Consider the following 16,091-nt stretch of genomic DNA (forward strand, 5'->3'; position numbering starts at 1 on the left):
AGGATGCAGCTACCACCATGCTTGAAAATATGAAGTGGTACTCATTGATGTGTTGTGTTGGATTTACCCCTAACATAATGCTTTGTATTCAGGACACAAAGTTAATTTCTTTGCCACATTTTTTTTGCAGTTTTACTTTAGTGCCTTATTGCAAACAGGATGCATGTTTTGGAATATGTTTATTCTGTACATGCTTCCTTCCTTTCACTCTGACCAATTAGGTTAGTATTTGTGGAGTAACTACAATGTTGTTGATCCATCCTCAGTTTTCTCTAATCACAGCCATTAAACTCTAACTGTTTTAAAGTCACCATTGGCCTCATTGTGAAATCCCTGAGCGGTTTCCTTCCTCTCTGGCCTTCTGAGTTAGGAAGGACACCTGTATCTTTGTAGTGACTGGGTGTATTGATACACCATCCAAAGTGTAATTAACTTCACCATGCTCAACGGGATATTCAGTGTCTGCCTCGTTTTTTTTAACCCATCTACTGTACCAATTATGTGCTCTTCTTTGCGAGGCATTGTTCTTTGTGGTTGAATCTGTTTGAAATTCACTGCTCAACTGAGGGACCTTACACATAATTATATCTGTGAGATACGGAGATGAGGTAGTCATTCAAAAGTCGTGTCAAACCCCATTATTTCACAGCGTGAGTCCATGCAACTTATCATGTGACTTGTTAAGCAAACATTTACTCATGAACTTATTTAGGCTTGCCATAATAAAGGGGTTGAATATTTATTGACTCAAGACATTTCAGCTTTTCATTTTTAATTCATTTGTAAACATTTCTAAAAACATAATTCCACTAGTGACACAAAATCTCAATTTAATCCATTTGAAATTCAGGCTGTAACGCAAAAAAAATGCGGAAAGAATCAAGGGGTTTGAATACTTTCTAAAGGCACTGTATTTAGGTTTACACATGTTTACATATATTTTAACCTACAAATATGTAGGCCTAATGCATTTACTGTAGGCTCATTTGTTACTTTAGCTTACTGAAAATAAGCGGAACTCAGTTTGTTTGTTTGCAGAGAGCAATTTTAGAAGTTGCACAATTATTTGAACACATGTACAAATAATGTACACCTCCTGGTGTGAGGACATATTCTGTCAGCCCCTCACAGATTCCTGCCTGTACAGCCATTTCAGTGCCAGGTCTGGTGTATCTCTTTGACTGGGATGGTAATATTGCATGTCACACAGCTTTTACCCGCATCCAGAGTCCCCAAAAGCGGCTCTGGAAAGTCTCAGAAAAGGTAGAAGTTCGGTCACCAGTAATTGAAGCTGAGGATAGCTTGGGTTTAAAGAAATATGTCATATTTTACATGTGTAATCCACTTTCTTAACAGTCTAGAAAAATGAATAAACCATCAATAGACATAGCAGCACTTAAAAAGACCAACAAACACACACGCGCACACACACACACTTCCCCCTGATTATACCCCCAAGACCCTTTGCACCACGTCTGCAGGTTAATGCTGGAGGGCGGTTTTGGCCAGGGGAGTGGGGTCAGAGATGGAGGTAAGAGGTTGATCTTCCACAGGGACTGTGCTATGCAATATGGTCCTGGGCAAAATCTCATTTTCTTGACCGTGCAACCTTTCCAGTAAGAATAATACGACGTTTCACTCAATTCAAGCACAGTTTAGGCTACTAGTACAACAAATACTCATCTAATGTGGGCATTTTGTCTCTATTATGACCCAAGTCAACATATAAACACACATTTCCAGACAAATAGGTTATTAAAGTACATTATTATGCACTGTTTAATTTGCTTATACTTCATGTTGTAAAACACTTATTAGATTGATGCCTATCCTGCTGAGCTTGAGGGGTGATTATCTCCTGTTCACCTGTAAGTACAACATGCAATTGTATCCCTGCAAGCATGGTATCTCAGTTTTCAGACATATCCCTCTCACGATTAACTAACAAACATTTTCATTTCTCAGATTATGAAGATTTACATAGATTTTCCCAGATTACACCCTTTGAACCCACCACTGATGGTTGTTTCAGATCTGATGAATAAAAGAAAATGTACAATTTTCAATAAAAATAGCAGTTGTGGAAAAAAAATCTGAGCGAGTCCCAGACAGAATCCATATGGCCTGAGCCATGCCTTCCTTCAGAATCCCAGGGGATTAACAGGTAGAGCATCCTGCACATGCATTCCATGCAGGGCCCAACCAGAGGAGAAGGGGTCATTTAGGATACTTCTGGCCCCAGCGCCCTGGCACGAAGCATAGAAGCCACAGCACGTCAGCGAGGGAGAGAGAGAGTGTGTCTGTGTCTGCATGTGCTTGTCTGCATGCATGTTTGTGTGTGTGTGAGATGACCCGCATCAGATCAAAGATGAGCTCGGGGCCGTATTTCACCCAGGCAGGATGACGCATTAATATCTCCCTGACACCTCCAAACCACCTCCACATGGGCCCGGCCTTCCCTTAAAAAGCCCAGATCCTTTCTACAGAGGCCTGTCACATCAATCGACACACATCCTCCGCATGCAGCATGCTGACTTCAGATCAGGGTAATAAATAGAGAACGAGTGGCCGGGGGAGAGGTGGGAAAGAGAAAAGAAAAATATGACCCGGCATATGTGCGGCATCAGTCAATGCTTTTATGAAACGTCTGCCTAAAAAGGCAAATCGATGGGCGCCGGTCCAGCCCCTGCAGATCTGACAAAGGTTAGGGAACTGTTACGAAAGGTTAAGAATTAGATTAGTTGTTTTGGGGCGCTCGTTCTGTGATGAGTTGAATTTTACTGTCCATGTGCATGCCAGAAATGGTTAACTCTGGGTTTGGACCGCAAACCTTGCAAGGCATACCCCCAAAGGATCTAGGCAAGTGGATCTAAAGTGTAGTCAGATGAGGGCCTCGTGTGTGTTTATGTGTGTGTGTGTGTGTGCACGCGGGTGCATGCACGAGTGTGTAAGTGTCACGGTGTGTGAGAGAGAGCAAAGGAGAGCATGTGTTTCATACCAAGATGAACAAAAGGTCTTCAGCAGAGAAACAGCTCCAGCTGGTTTTCATTAGCAGCACTGCCTGTGTCTATTGCTAACAGTGCAATCCCTGTTACTACTAGTGTTGCTGCTTCCATGAACAAATGACCGTTAACATACCAATACCCATTGCTCTGCAATTGAAATTGATATTGCTTGTATTTTCAAACCTGTAATTCCTAGTACCACCATTGCCCTGAAACACACAGATGCCACTGCTTTAGCTCTTAAACGCCATTTCTACATTGCACACAGAATTGCTAACCTTATGTCAACTCTTTAATTTAAACTTCCAGTGGAGTCAAAAAACGTGATGTCCCGTGTTTTATATATGCTGAACAAAAATATAAAACGCAACAAGAAGCAGTTTCAAAGATTTTACTGAGTTACAGTCATATAAGAAAATCAGTAAATTGAAATAAATAAATTACGGATTTCACATGACTGGGAATACAGATATGCAATGATTGCGGCCTGTGGAATGCTGTCCCACTCCTCTTCAATAGCTGAGCGAAGTTGCTGGATATTGGCGGGAACCGGAACACACTGTCTTGCACGTCTATCCAGAGCATCCCAAACATGGTCAATGGGTGACATGTCTGGTGAGTATGCAGGCCATGGAAGAAGTGGGACATTTTCATCTTTCAGGAATTGTGCAAAGATCCTTGCGACATGAGGCTGTGCATTATCATGCTGAAACATGAGGTGATGGCGGCAGATGAATGACAAACCATGACGTGACCTCAGGACACGTCATGGTTTCTCTGTGCATTAAAATCTATAAATTGCAGTTGTGTTTTTTTCTTAGCTTATACCTGCCCATACCATAACCCCACCATGAGGTACTCTGTACACAACATTCACTTCAGCAAACCGCTCGCCCACACGTGGTCTGCGGTTTTGAGGCCGGTTGGACATACTACCAAATTCTCTAAAATGAAATTGGAGGAGGCTTGTGGTAGAGAAATTAACATTACATTTCCTGGCAACAGCTCTGGTGGATATTCCTGCAGTCAGCACACCAATTGCACGTTCCCTCAACTTCAGACATCTGTGGCATTCTGTTGTGACAAAACTGCATATTTGAAAGTGGTTCCCAGCACAAGGTGGACCTGTGTAATGATCATGCTGTTTATTCAGCTTCTTGGTATGCCACACCTGTCAGGTGGATGGTTTATCTTGGCAAAGGAGAAATGCTCACTAACAGGGGTGTAAACACATTTGTGCACAACATTTGAGAGAAATAAGCTTTTGTGCATTTGAAACATTTCTAGGACCTTGTATTTCAGCTCATGAAACATGGGACCAACACTTTGCATGTTGCATGTTGTACCCCTCCCCACTCAGACCAGTCCCAGACAGTCCTACCAACATTCTTGCTTGAGAAATGGTTTATTTTTGACCATTTTAATTGAAAGCACTCTAGCTAGGTTTCCATCCAATTGGCGACAGATTTTCATGCGAATAAGTTAAATGGGTTTCAAACACATTTTCAACCCTGCTGATCTTTTTCTTACACTTTTTTGTGCATTATATAGCGAGTGTCCCCACTGGTATTGGCATGTGTGCTCTAGCCAACAGCTCACAGACATAGTGCGGGTATAGCCTACATGAGATTATAACCGACAAAAGATAACCGGCGAGATTATTTTTATTTGTCAAACGGCAGCCAAGCATTTCTCTCCCCTGTCGTTTTGACAAGCAGCTGTGGGCAAACTTTGCTCTGTTAGCCACCATGGTCACACTGAGTGACACACTGAAGGGAATCAGGAGAACAAACATGCCCCCACAAAAACTACAGTCTGTAAACATCACCTGTTCAGGCACTAACACCAGGAATGGACTAGGAAAAGATATTGGCCCGGGCAATTTAAACACACAGGCCATTTTTTTTCCCTCTAGGCCACCACACCAGCACATTATTTGTCCAACAGGCCCAATTGGCTAAAGATGGACCACCCCATCTGGCATTTGCGAGACCTTTCCTATTGACAGTCCATCTCTGACTATCACCAACACCACCACTACCACCAACCATGACCCAGTAATGGAGGAAGTTAGTTGTTGGCTTTTCAATGAAACTGGGAGATTTCACAATATTAAGCCACTCTTTTCCAGTAAAGAGGAGTGACTCATGTTCTGCAGCATTACAGAGGGAAATGTCCTCACTAACAGGGATGTAAACACATCTGTGCACAACATTTGAGAGAAATAAGCTTTTTGTGCATATGGAACATTTCTGTGATCTTTTATTTCAGCTCATGAAACATGGGACCAACACTTTGCATGTTGCATTTATATGTTTCAGTGTATATTTCCACACTATGAGGCTGGAATAATACTGTGAAATTGTGAAAATTATGATAATGCCCTTTTAGTGTAAGAGCTGTTTGAAAAGACCACCTGAAATTTCAGCCTGTTTTGGTGGAATGGAGTTTTAAATTCTCTGCCAAAATCAACACGAGGTGAATTAGTTAATAGACCAATAAGAAAGTTCCAAAACAAATGCTTAATTTCCCCCTCCCCACTCAGACCACTCCCAGACAGTCCTACAAACATTCTTGCTTGAGAAATTGTCCTTTGCATAAAAGCTAATTTTGTTTCTTTTTGACCATTTTAATTGAAATCACTCTAGCTAGATTTCCATCCAATTTGCGACGGATTTTCATGCGAATATTCTAAAACAAATGTACTTCTTGTGTGCGATTATTTAGTGCACGTAAAAATACCTTTTGCGGTAAAATTCCAATGTACTGAATAAAAATGTCAAGTTAAATGGATATCCAGCACATTTTCAACTCTACCGATCTTTTTCTCACATTTGTTTGCGTTATATAGTGAGTGTTCCCACTGGTATTGGCATGTGTGCTCTAGCCAACAGCTCACAGACATAGTGCGGGTATAGCCTACACAAGATTATTACGGACAAAAGAGCGAGATTATTTTTATTTGACAAAAGGCAGCCAAGCACTGATGATAATGTCACCAGAATAAAATGGCGTTTCAAATGCCATTTCTTCTATAATTAATTTTTACAAACACAAAAAGATCCCACCATGGGTGACGTATTTTGTTTTGTCGACATTTGGGAACGTTTACTGACGCATTTTCTGTTTCCATCAAGCCTATAATTACATATTGTATTAGAAATGTACTATACTCACGTAAAAAGGTTGGAAGAAAACCTGATAAGTAAGGTACCTAATTGTTACCCAGAAAATATTTGATATTGAGATAAAAATGGCTATTGGACCTTTAACAGTAGCAGTAGTCCCTCCTTATGTGACGTAAAAATATACTATTGGCTGTAATGTTAGCATTTCCAGGGAGGGACTGGGACCAGAAATCGTCCCGGGCAATGTTAACACACCAGCCCATTATTTTCCTAAATTTTAGACAGCCCCAATTGGCTAAAGATGGACCACCCCATCTGGCATTTGCGATAACTTTCCTATTGACAGTCCATCTCTGACTATCACCAACACCACCACTACCGCCAACCATGACCCAGTAATGGAGGAAGTTAGTTTTGGTCTTTTCAACGAAACGGGGAGATTTCCCAATATTAAGTCACTTTTTTTCCAGTAAGGAGGAGTGACTTGTAATCTGCAGCATTATAGAGGGAAATGTCCTCAAATGTATTGGTTACACAAGTTCTGACAAAAGTATAGCGCATAGACTACTCTGATTACTGTAAAATAAAATGTAGAGAAAGAAGGACCCCACTCATAGACAAACTGATTTGTATGACAAGCTCTCCCTGTTTCATATACAGGTGGGGCTGGTTTCTTGGATTTAGCTTAAGCCTAGTCCTAGAGAATTCTCAATGGAGAGTATCCAGGAAACCAGGCTCAATACCTAGGCCACTATTCAATCATAGTGGATACTTTGGCAGTATTGGAGGTGTAACTGAAGTATGAGCTGATAAATAGGTGAGCTGCTGCTCTTGTGTGTCACAAACCACTCCCTTCTTTATTATCCCTACCACGTTAGAAGTTCAAAACGACGCCTCCCGAGTGGCGCAGCGGTCTAAGGCACTGCATCGTAGTGCTTGAGGCTTCACTACAGAACCGTGTTCAATCCCAGGCAGCCTGTTGCGACCGGGAGACCAATGAGGCGGTGCAGAATTGGCCACTTAGGTTATTACACAATATAGTGTTGATATCCAGACTCTATACTTATGGTAAGCCCCTTTGGTGAATGAAGCAAGAGACAATTTCAGTGAGTATATGTTGTTGGGGGGGGGGCATAGAAACCATAGGCACTAAAACTCAAAGAGCCATTCTTCACTGTCATATGCCTCTCTGTGGCCATCCATTCATATATCCACACCTCCTCCACTGCAACGGCGATTGACAACGTGTTTCTCAAATTGCATTAGGGGCCCTTCATAAAGGTTTCATAGGGGAGTGTGTAACAGCTTGAAGCGTTTAGGTTGGTTTAATATGATGCAGGTTTCTCATAGGCGTTCTCGAGTGTGGACAGGGGCCCGGGGTGCCAGAGGTCCCCAGAGGCCCTGCAGTGCCGCTCTCTTCACTTTGATATTCAGGGCTATAGAGAGGAAAAGGTCTATCCTCAGTGTGGAGTTCAAAATGCCTGACTTGCACATGAATTGGCCATGGTAACAATATTTGAGCCATATATGTAAAAAAAAAAACTAAAGCCAAGGGCTCAATTCAATCCGTTTCGTAGAAGTTCCACGTTATAGCGCAATTTAAATGTAAAGGTATGAATAATGCAGCGTGCACCGTGAATGCAGTCTCCGCCAACGTGGGAACATTACATTTCAATTGAGCTATAACATGAAACTTCTGCCATATGGATTGAATCGAGCCTTCAGCTTTTTCGACCTTTTCGCTTTTGATACATATTATCGGTGCATATTGGTTTGGGGGGGAAAAAATAAAATAAAAATCGGACTGGTATTTCTCTCCACTGAAAGTAGTCATGAACTTTCTCCCCTTTCCCCCCTCACATTCAACTCAAGCACATTTCATTAACTTGACAGTTACAGCAAACAGTGTTGCCAGAGCCATTATGTTGGCGAAAACACAATTATATGTACAACTTCCAGGATCTGAACCTAAAACACAACCCCACCCCCAACTACAAACCCCATCTGGAATAGAGGGTTTCTTGTTGATGAGATGGAGAGTCAAAGACTGATTAAGTAAACAGGTGAGAGAGGGAATGGAGAAGGAACTGTCAGTAGGGTGCTGACAAGGGTAAGGTCACTCCACTGCCTCCTGCACAAACACAGCTAGCGTGATTAGCATTGCACTTGTGACCGTGGTGCCAAGGTTAGCAAGGTAAGCCTAGCTGCTGGGCCCAGGTTCACAGCGTCCTGTTTATGTTCACAGTACCCAGGTGGCCTGAAAGGCTAAGGCTGGCCTGGATTGGGTTGGAGGGGAGATGACCAAACCAAAAACCAAAGGCAAACATGGGACCTGTTTGCTTAGCTGATTGGCTAAAACGAGGGGGTGACGATGGGGTTGTCATCAGCAGATGTCAACACTGAGGCGACACTTACAGTAAACTGTCCATCCCTGCATCTCACCTAGCTTACACCCCAGGCCCAAATCCTTAGGTCTGCTATAAGGAGTTGAGTGTGCTTGTGCATTGTCTAAAGCACAATGAAAGTAACTTTTGTGGAGCTCAATTAACACACCAATAAAATAACACTGAGTAAAAGGTATGGATGTATATACATGCTAATTTGACATTTCTCTATCCAGTCGAGATTAGCCACGACGGCTACAATTACCTACAGCCCCCTTAGCGCTTAACACCTAGAAAATACTTAAAGCGTCTCTGTTTATCTAGACTCTCTGCTTAGCGTGTTTGTGCTGGGCACCAGGAGAGCTGTTCAATCTGAAGAGGAAATTATTGAAGGTCCCAATGCTCATCTGAAAATGCTTCAAATGGGCCCCCCGCCGTTCGGCCCCGTCAGCAAAGGGCCCGAGTCATATTGTAAAGCATACTTTCCCCACATACCACTCTGAGTTATTAGCTCCCAGGCTAAAGCAGTGTGGCAGCCCTGTGAAGGGGAATGATAATGACAAAAGCACGTGAGGTATTTAACTAACGTTTCACAGCTATTGAAGAGACGTAGAGAGACTTGGTACCGGGTAGGTCAGGTGGGGAGTCAGCTTCTGCTTCATCAAATGGCCCTTTATTTCTCACCTCTTAAAGTTATGAGGTATTTGGGACCGTTGTTTATGAATTAAATTATTTTAAATCAAATGTATTTAACTTAACTTATGAGTTGCTCATGAAATGTTTTCCATGTGTAATATAGTTAGTTTAGAAAGAGTTTTAATTTTAAAAAATGTAAAAGCTTTTATGCATTTCATTTCCTAGGCACACACTTCCTTGGTTTCCTATTAAAGCCACAGTCTAAGATTGTCTGTCACTGATGGTCCAGGAGTGAGTTTTGGGCCTACAGCAGTCACATGACTTGGAATCAAGTCTGACTCCAAGTCACCAATTTGATGGCATGAGACGCGACTTGATAATTTGTACATCAAAATTACTTGAAGTTCATCATTTACTTAAGATTTGGAATTTTTCGTTCAAATGAATTACTGTGGCGAGGACGCAACATAGGTGCCTCTCTCCACTTGCGACCTCCAAACTCCCGCCAGCAGAGAGCGCTTTGTTCTCTTGTTGAAATGTTTGCTGTTGCTTTCACACATTTAAATGTATAATTCTACATTCCATCTAATCATAAAATAATTGCTAGCATTTCATCATTCTATACACGTACCGTTTATTGCAACAGGTAGGCAAGTCAGTAAAGAACAAATTCTTATTTCAGGGGCAGAACGACAGATTAGTCAGCTCGGGGATTTGAACTTGCAACCTTCCGGTTACCCCACTAGGCTACCCTGCCGCCCCACCCTCTGAGTGGGCGCGATGTTTAGCGTGCACATGAACGTCCACAACACTCATGTAGAAGTTTTTTATTTTATTTAATTCAATGTATGGTTTCCTTTGTTGATATTTCCCAGGTTAGTTCGGAGTTCCGTGTCTTATGTCTGTCATTCTGGCTGTGCGTAATAGCAGCATTTGCGCTTCGGTGCGCATAGAAATAGGCTAGGTGGCCTGCGCACCACGGTTTGGAGTCAAGTGTGTTGAGTAAGAGAAAAGTATTGTTCCATGTATGAATGGTGATGGAATATCATTAATAATCATTAAGTCTGAGTCAGACAAGTGTACCAATGTAACAATGGATGTGGAAATGGTATTTTACATTGTAGAACCGGTTTATTGGTTCTACGCTACCGCTACTCTGATCATATATCTGCAGTCACTTTAACCATATCTACATACTACCTCAATCAGACTGACTAACCGGTGTCTGCATGTAGCCTCGCTACTTGTATAGCCTCGCTACTGTATATGGCCTCGCTACTGTTTTTCACTGTCTTTTTACTGTTGTTTTAATTTCTTTACTTACCTATTGTTCACTCAATACATTTTTTGCACTATTGGTTAGAGCCTGTAAGTAAGCATTTCACTGTAAGGTCTACTACACCCGTTGTATTCGGGCGCATGTGACAATTAAACTTTGATTTGATTGTATGGTTCCTGGGAGGGGTCAAGCGCTTATGTTCCTTCTTGAGCTCCTGTTAGACAGATTACATTTGTTTTCTCAGGGGGAGGCTGTAGAATCTTGCCGTCTGCCTGTGTCCAGTCAGATAAATCTACTTGTATGGGGCTTTTACAATTAAATCGCCAAGACACGGGGGGACCTAGTGAATGACCTGCAGAGAGCTGGGACCAAAGTAACAAAGCCTACCATCAGTAACACACTACGGCGCCAGGGACTCAAATCCTGCAGTGCCAGACGTGTCCCCCTGCTTAAGCCAGTACATGTCCAGGCCCGTCTAAAGTTTGCTAGAGAGCATTTGGATGATCCAGAAGAAGATGATTGGGAGAATGTCATATGGTCAGATGAAACCAAAATATAACTTTTTGGTAAAAACTCAACTCGTCATGTTTGGAGGACAAAGAATGCTGAGTTGCATCCAAAGAACACCATACTTACTGTGAAGCATGGGGTAGAAACATCATGCTTTGGGGCTGTTTTTCTGCAAAGGGACCAGGACGACTGATCCGTGTAAAGGAAAGAATGAATGGGGCCATGTATCATGAGATTTTGAGTGAAAACCTCCTTCCATCAGCAAGGGCATTGAAGATGAAATGTGGCTGGGTCTTTCAGCATGATAATGATCCCAAACACACCGCACGGGCAACGAAGGAGTGGCTTCGTAAGAAGCATTTCAATGTCCTGGAGTGGCCTAGACAGTCTCCAGATCTCAACCCCATAGAAAATGTTTGGAGGGAGTTGAAAGTCCGTGTTGCCCAGCAACAGCCCCAAAACATAACTGCTCTAGAGGAGATCTGCATGGAGGAATGGGCCAAAATACCAGCAACAGTGTGTGAAAACCTTGTGAAGACTTACAGAAAACTTTGACCTCTGTCATTGCCAACAAAGGGTATATAACAAAGTATTGAGAAACATTTGTTATTGACCAAATACTTATTTTCCACCGTAATTTGCAAATAAATTCATTAAAAATCCTACAATGTGTTTTTCTGGATTTTCTTTCTAATTTTGTCTGTCATAGTTGAAGTGTATCTATGATGAAAATTACAGGCCTCTCATCTTTTTAAGTGGGAGAACTTGCACAATAGGTGGCTGACTAAATACTGTACTTTTTTGCCCCACTGTATTTTTTAGACATTAAACATATCAGAACAAAAAGCCTTACCAATAGGCCTATCGAAGCCTCTAATGTAGCTGACTGATGAATTGACAACTTCGTTTACATTCTCCCAGAGATTTGTAGCATTTTGACAGGCACGTTTCGCTCCACTCCCCTCGGATCCCGCGTCCTCCTGCAATGTGCTATTATATTTATACAAGTTTGAGGTCTGGGGTTTCACGAGGGCACCCGATGAACACACCTGCCTGCCAGCCCACGGCAGAATAGCGACCCAGTGCTCGAGACTTCATGGAGTTTGTCCGTTTTAGTAAGCCGGATGTTAAACCAATAAACAAGCCTTGATGCAAAAAATAAACTGGATAAGGCATGATGTACACCCCAGACTGACTAGACATGCTTGCAATGGTCCTCTGAATCTTCCATCTCTTTGACCACTTGTCTCATCCGAAAGGTATTCTAGGCATGTTGTTGAGGCCAGGGTCAGGGTACACTCTAAAAATGAGGGGTTCAACAAGGGTTCTTCGAAAGATCCTCAAAGTTCTTAGAAGAACCTTAGGGTTCTTGGCCACCCAATGGGATGTGGCATTCATTGAGGAACCTCCTTAGTTGTTGGGGGTTCTTGCAGGAACCCAACTGCCCAACTGAAACATTTGGATTTGAAAGGACAGCAGATGCAGGCACTTAACTGAAAAATGTAAAGATCTCAATTTAATGTAAGGTTTGTCCCTTGTATGATCTAAATTCAATTCAATAACTATAAATCAACAAAGATCTAAGAATATGTAGGCTATAAGAATATGTTGAAAGCTAGCTGTATTGGGTGCAGATGAATGAACTACTAACTTTTGTGTCTGTAGGTATACAGATGAGGAGGCATACAAAAGGTACAGTTGCAGTCGGAAATTTAAATACACTTAGGTTGAAGTCATTAAAACTTGTTTTTCAACCACTCCACACATTTCTTGTTAACAAACTATAGTTTTGTCAAGTTGGTTAGGACATCTACTTTGTGCATGACACAAGTCATTTTTCCAACAATTGTTTATAAACAGATTATTTCACTATTACAATTCCAGTGGGTCAGACGTTTACATACACTAAGTTGACTGTGCCTTTGAACAGCTTGGGAAATTCCAGAAAATTGTCAAGGCTTTAGAAGCCTCTGATAGGCTAATTTACATCATTTGGGTCAATTGGAGGTGTCCCTGTGGATGTATTTCAATGCCTACCTTCAAACTCAGTGCCTCTTTGCTTGACATCATGGGAAAATCAAAATAAATCAGCCAAGACCTCAGAAAGAAAATTGTAGACCACAAGTCTGGCTCATCCTTGGGAGCAATTTCCAAACGCCTGAAGGTACCACGTTCATCTGTACAAACAATAGTACGCAGGTATAAACACCATGGGACCACACAGCTGTCATAACGCTCAGGAAGGAGACGCGTTTCTGTGTCCTAGAGATGAACGTACTTTGGTGCGAAAGTGCAAATCAATCCCAGAACAACTGCAAAGGCCCTTGTGAAGATGCTGGAGGAAACAGGTACAAAAGTATCTATATCCACAGTAAAACGAGTCATATATTGACATAACCTGAAAGGTTGCTCAAGGAAGAAGCCGTTGCTCCAAAACTGCCATAAAAAAAAAAAAGCCAGACTACGGTTTGCAACTGCACGTTGTACTTTTTTGGAGAAATGTCCTCTGGTCTGATTAAACAAAAATAGAACTGTTTGGCCATAATGACCAACGTTATGTTTGGAGGAAAAAGGTGGAGGCTTGCAAGCCCGAAGAACACCATCCCAACCGTGAAGCACGGGGGTGGCAACATCATGTTGTGGGGGTGCTTTGCGGCAGGAGGGACTGGGGCACTTCACAAAATAGATGGCATCATGAGGATGGTATATTATGTGGATATATTGAAGCAACATCAAGACATCAGTCAGGAATTTAAAGCTTGGTCGCAAATGGGTCTTCCAAATGTACAATGACCCCAAGCATACTTCCAAAGTTGTGGCAAAATGGCTTAAGAACAACAAAGTCAACGTATTCGAGTGGCAAAAAAAAGAAAAAAAGCCCTGACCTCAATCCTATTGAATATTTGTGGGCAGAACTAAAAAAGCGTGTGTGAGCAAGGAGGCCTACAAACCTGACTCAGTTACACCAGCTCTGTCAGGGGGAATGGGCCATAATTCACCCAACTTATTGTGGGAAGCTTGTGGAAGGCTACATGAAATGTTTGACCCAAGTTAAACAATTTAAAAGGCAATGCTCTAAAATACCAATTGACCCACTGGGAATGTGATGAAATAAATAAAAGCTGAAATAAATCACTATTATTCTGACATTTCACATTCTTAAAATAAAGTGGTGATCCTAACTGACCTAAAACAGGGGATTTTTTACTAGGATTAAATGTCAGGAATTGTGAAAAGTTTAAATGTATTTGGCTCATTTTTATGTAAACTTCCAACTTCAACTGTATGTCTATTAGTATGTTAAGGAGATCATATTTACCATCCTCCTCCCTTACCTCTTCAATTAATATTCCATAGCCCTCTACATTATGGACAAGGTATGTGTATGATAACCATTATCAAACCAGTTATTTTCATTCACATTAACCACAAAAACCAAGGTATGAATACTGTCTTGTGCATGTTTTGTTAATCATCTGTATAATTAGTATCTTTTGGATTCACAGACTTCACCCTCCCTACAACATGAATATGACAGGAAACCTGTTTGATCACCATTCACTGCAAAAATTATTCTGGCTATGGATGCAGAGAAAATCAACATGCCAGAGGATATTACTATTGGACTTGGGGCTCTGCTGGGAGTTTACCTCATATTTGGATTTTTAATTCTGCTTTGCCACTAAAATCATAATAAAGGCTGACAACTAAAATACTTTGTTATTTTTATGCGTATTATTGTTATTATTAATAATAATATTATTATTATTAGGGGAGGGGGGAAGGGGTAGTTTTTAAAAAATGTACTCCAAAAGGTTCTTCAAAAGGTTATTTGAGGATCCATTAAAAGGGGTTCTTTGAAGAACTTATAAGGGTTAGGGTTCCCCCCACAGTTTCAATTTGAAAAACCCCTAAAAGATACTCCAGGAACCTTTACTTTTTAGAGTGTAAGCTTTAACTTAGACGTTTACGATGACTTTATTTTTCAGTTCATTACAGAAAACACTGATAACTTGATGGACATTGAAAGTCTCTCTCTCTCTCTGTCCAATAATCACAATTTATTCCACTATTAAAGAGCAACTGTCCCTAAAAACAAACCTATCCCTTTGAAAATGCCCTATATGGCATCGATATGGGTAAAAATATATTCTAGTGTCAAAATTGACTACAAAGTGTAAATAGGATAAGTCTAATCTCATCTAAAACGGAGTTTGGAAACTGAGTGCGTCACAACAAGTAAATTAAAGTTGGGTTTGGATTACAATTATGTCAACAATTCATGTCCTCTTTTGCCAAGCTCCACGTGTAAATTGCCCCTCCACCCACTTCGCTTCCCTTCATTGAATTGGGGCACCGTTGTTTCATCATGTTCAAAGGATCATGGCCATTTGAGACTGACAAACTCTGTATGGAATGATCACAGCCAACTATGGTTTGCATGCCCTACCGAAGGACCCGAGTACCCTACCATGCAGAATAGATGGTTGGAGTTTGTTGGTCCCCAATGGTGGTGAGTATCAGAGGAGGTTGGTGGCACCTTAACTGGGGAGGAGGGGCTTGTGCTTATGGCTGGAGTGGAATAGGTGGAATGGTATAAAATACATCAAACAGGTTAGTTGACTGAGAACACATTCTCATTTACAGCAATGACCTGGGGAATAGTTACAGGGGAGAGGTGGGGGGGATGAATGTGCCAATTGTAACATGGTTTGATGCCATTCCATTCGCGCCGTTACAACCATTATTATGAGCCGTACTCCCCTCAGCAGCCTCCACTGGTGAGTATACTGGTAACTAGACCATAAACTGCTGGTTATGTATCTGATTATGTATATTTCGATAATCATTATCATCGTTAGCATAGCTGATGTTAGCTATCTACTTACATTTGTACCTAACTAGCTAGCTAACTACCTAATTAGCTATCTAACATTAGCCTACCTCAATACAACTCGGATTTGGCTTGTAAAAACAATAACATTTCAAAAGAAGCCAAATAATTCGTAGGAAACCCTTGTCATGATTGTGATGTCGCCAGATTGACTTTAGACACAGTATAACTTTAGCCACCTAACTAAGATGGAGGAGACCACCCTATTTTAGCGAGCTAACATTAGCACTGCTAGCTATTTTTGACAAACTTTGC

This window comes from Oncorhynchus mykiss, chromosome 3, assembly GCF_057628025.1.
Source record: "Oncorhynchus mykiss isolate SJ-2025 chromosome 3, ASM5762802v1, whole genome shotgun sequence".
In the NCBI taxonomy this organism is placed as follows: domain Eukaryota; kingdom Metazoa; phylum Chordata; class Actinopteri; order Salmoniformes; family Salmonidae; genus Oncorhynchus; species Oncorhynchus mykiss.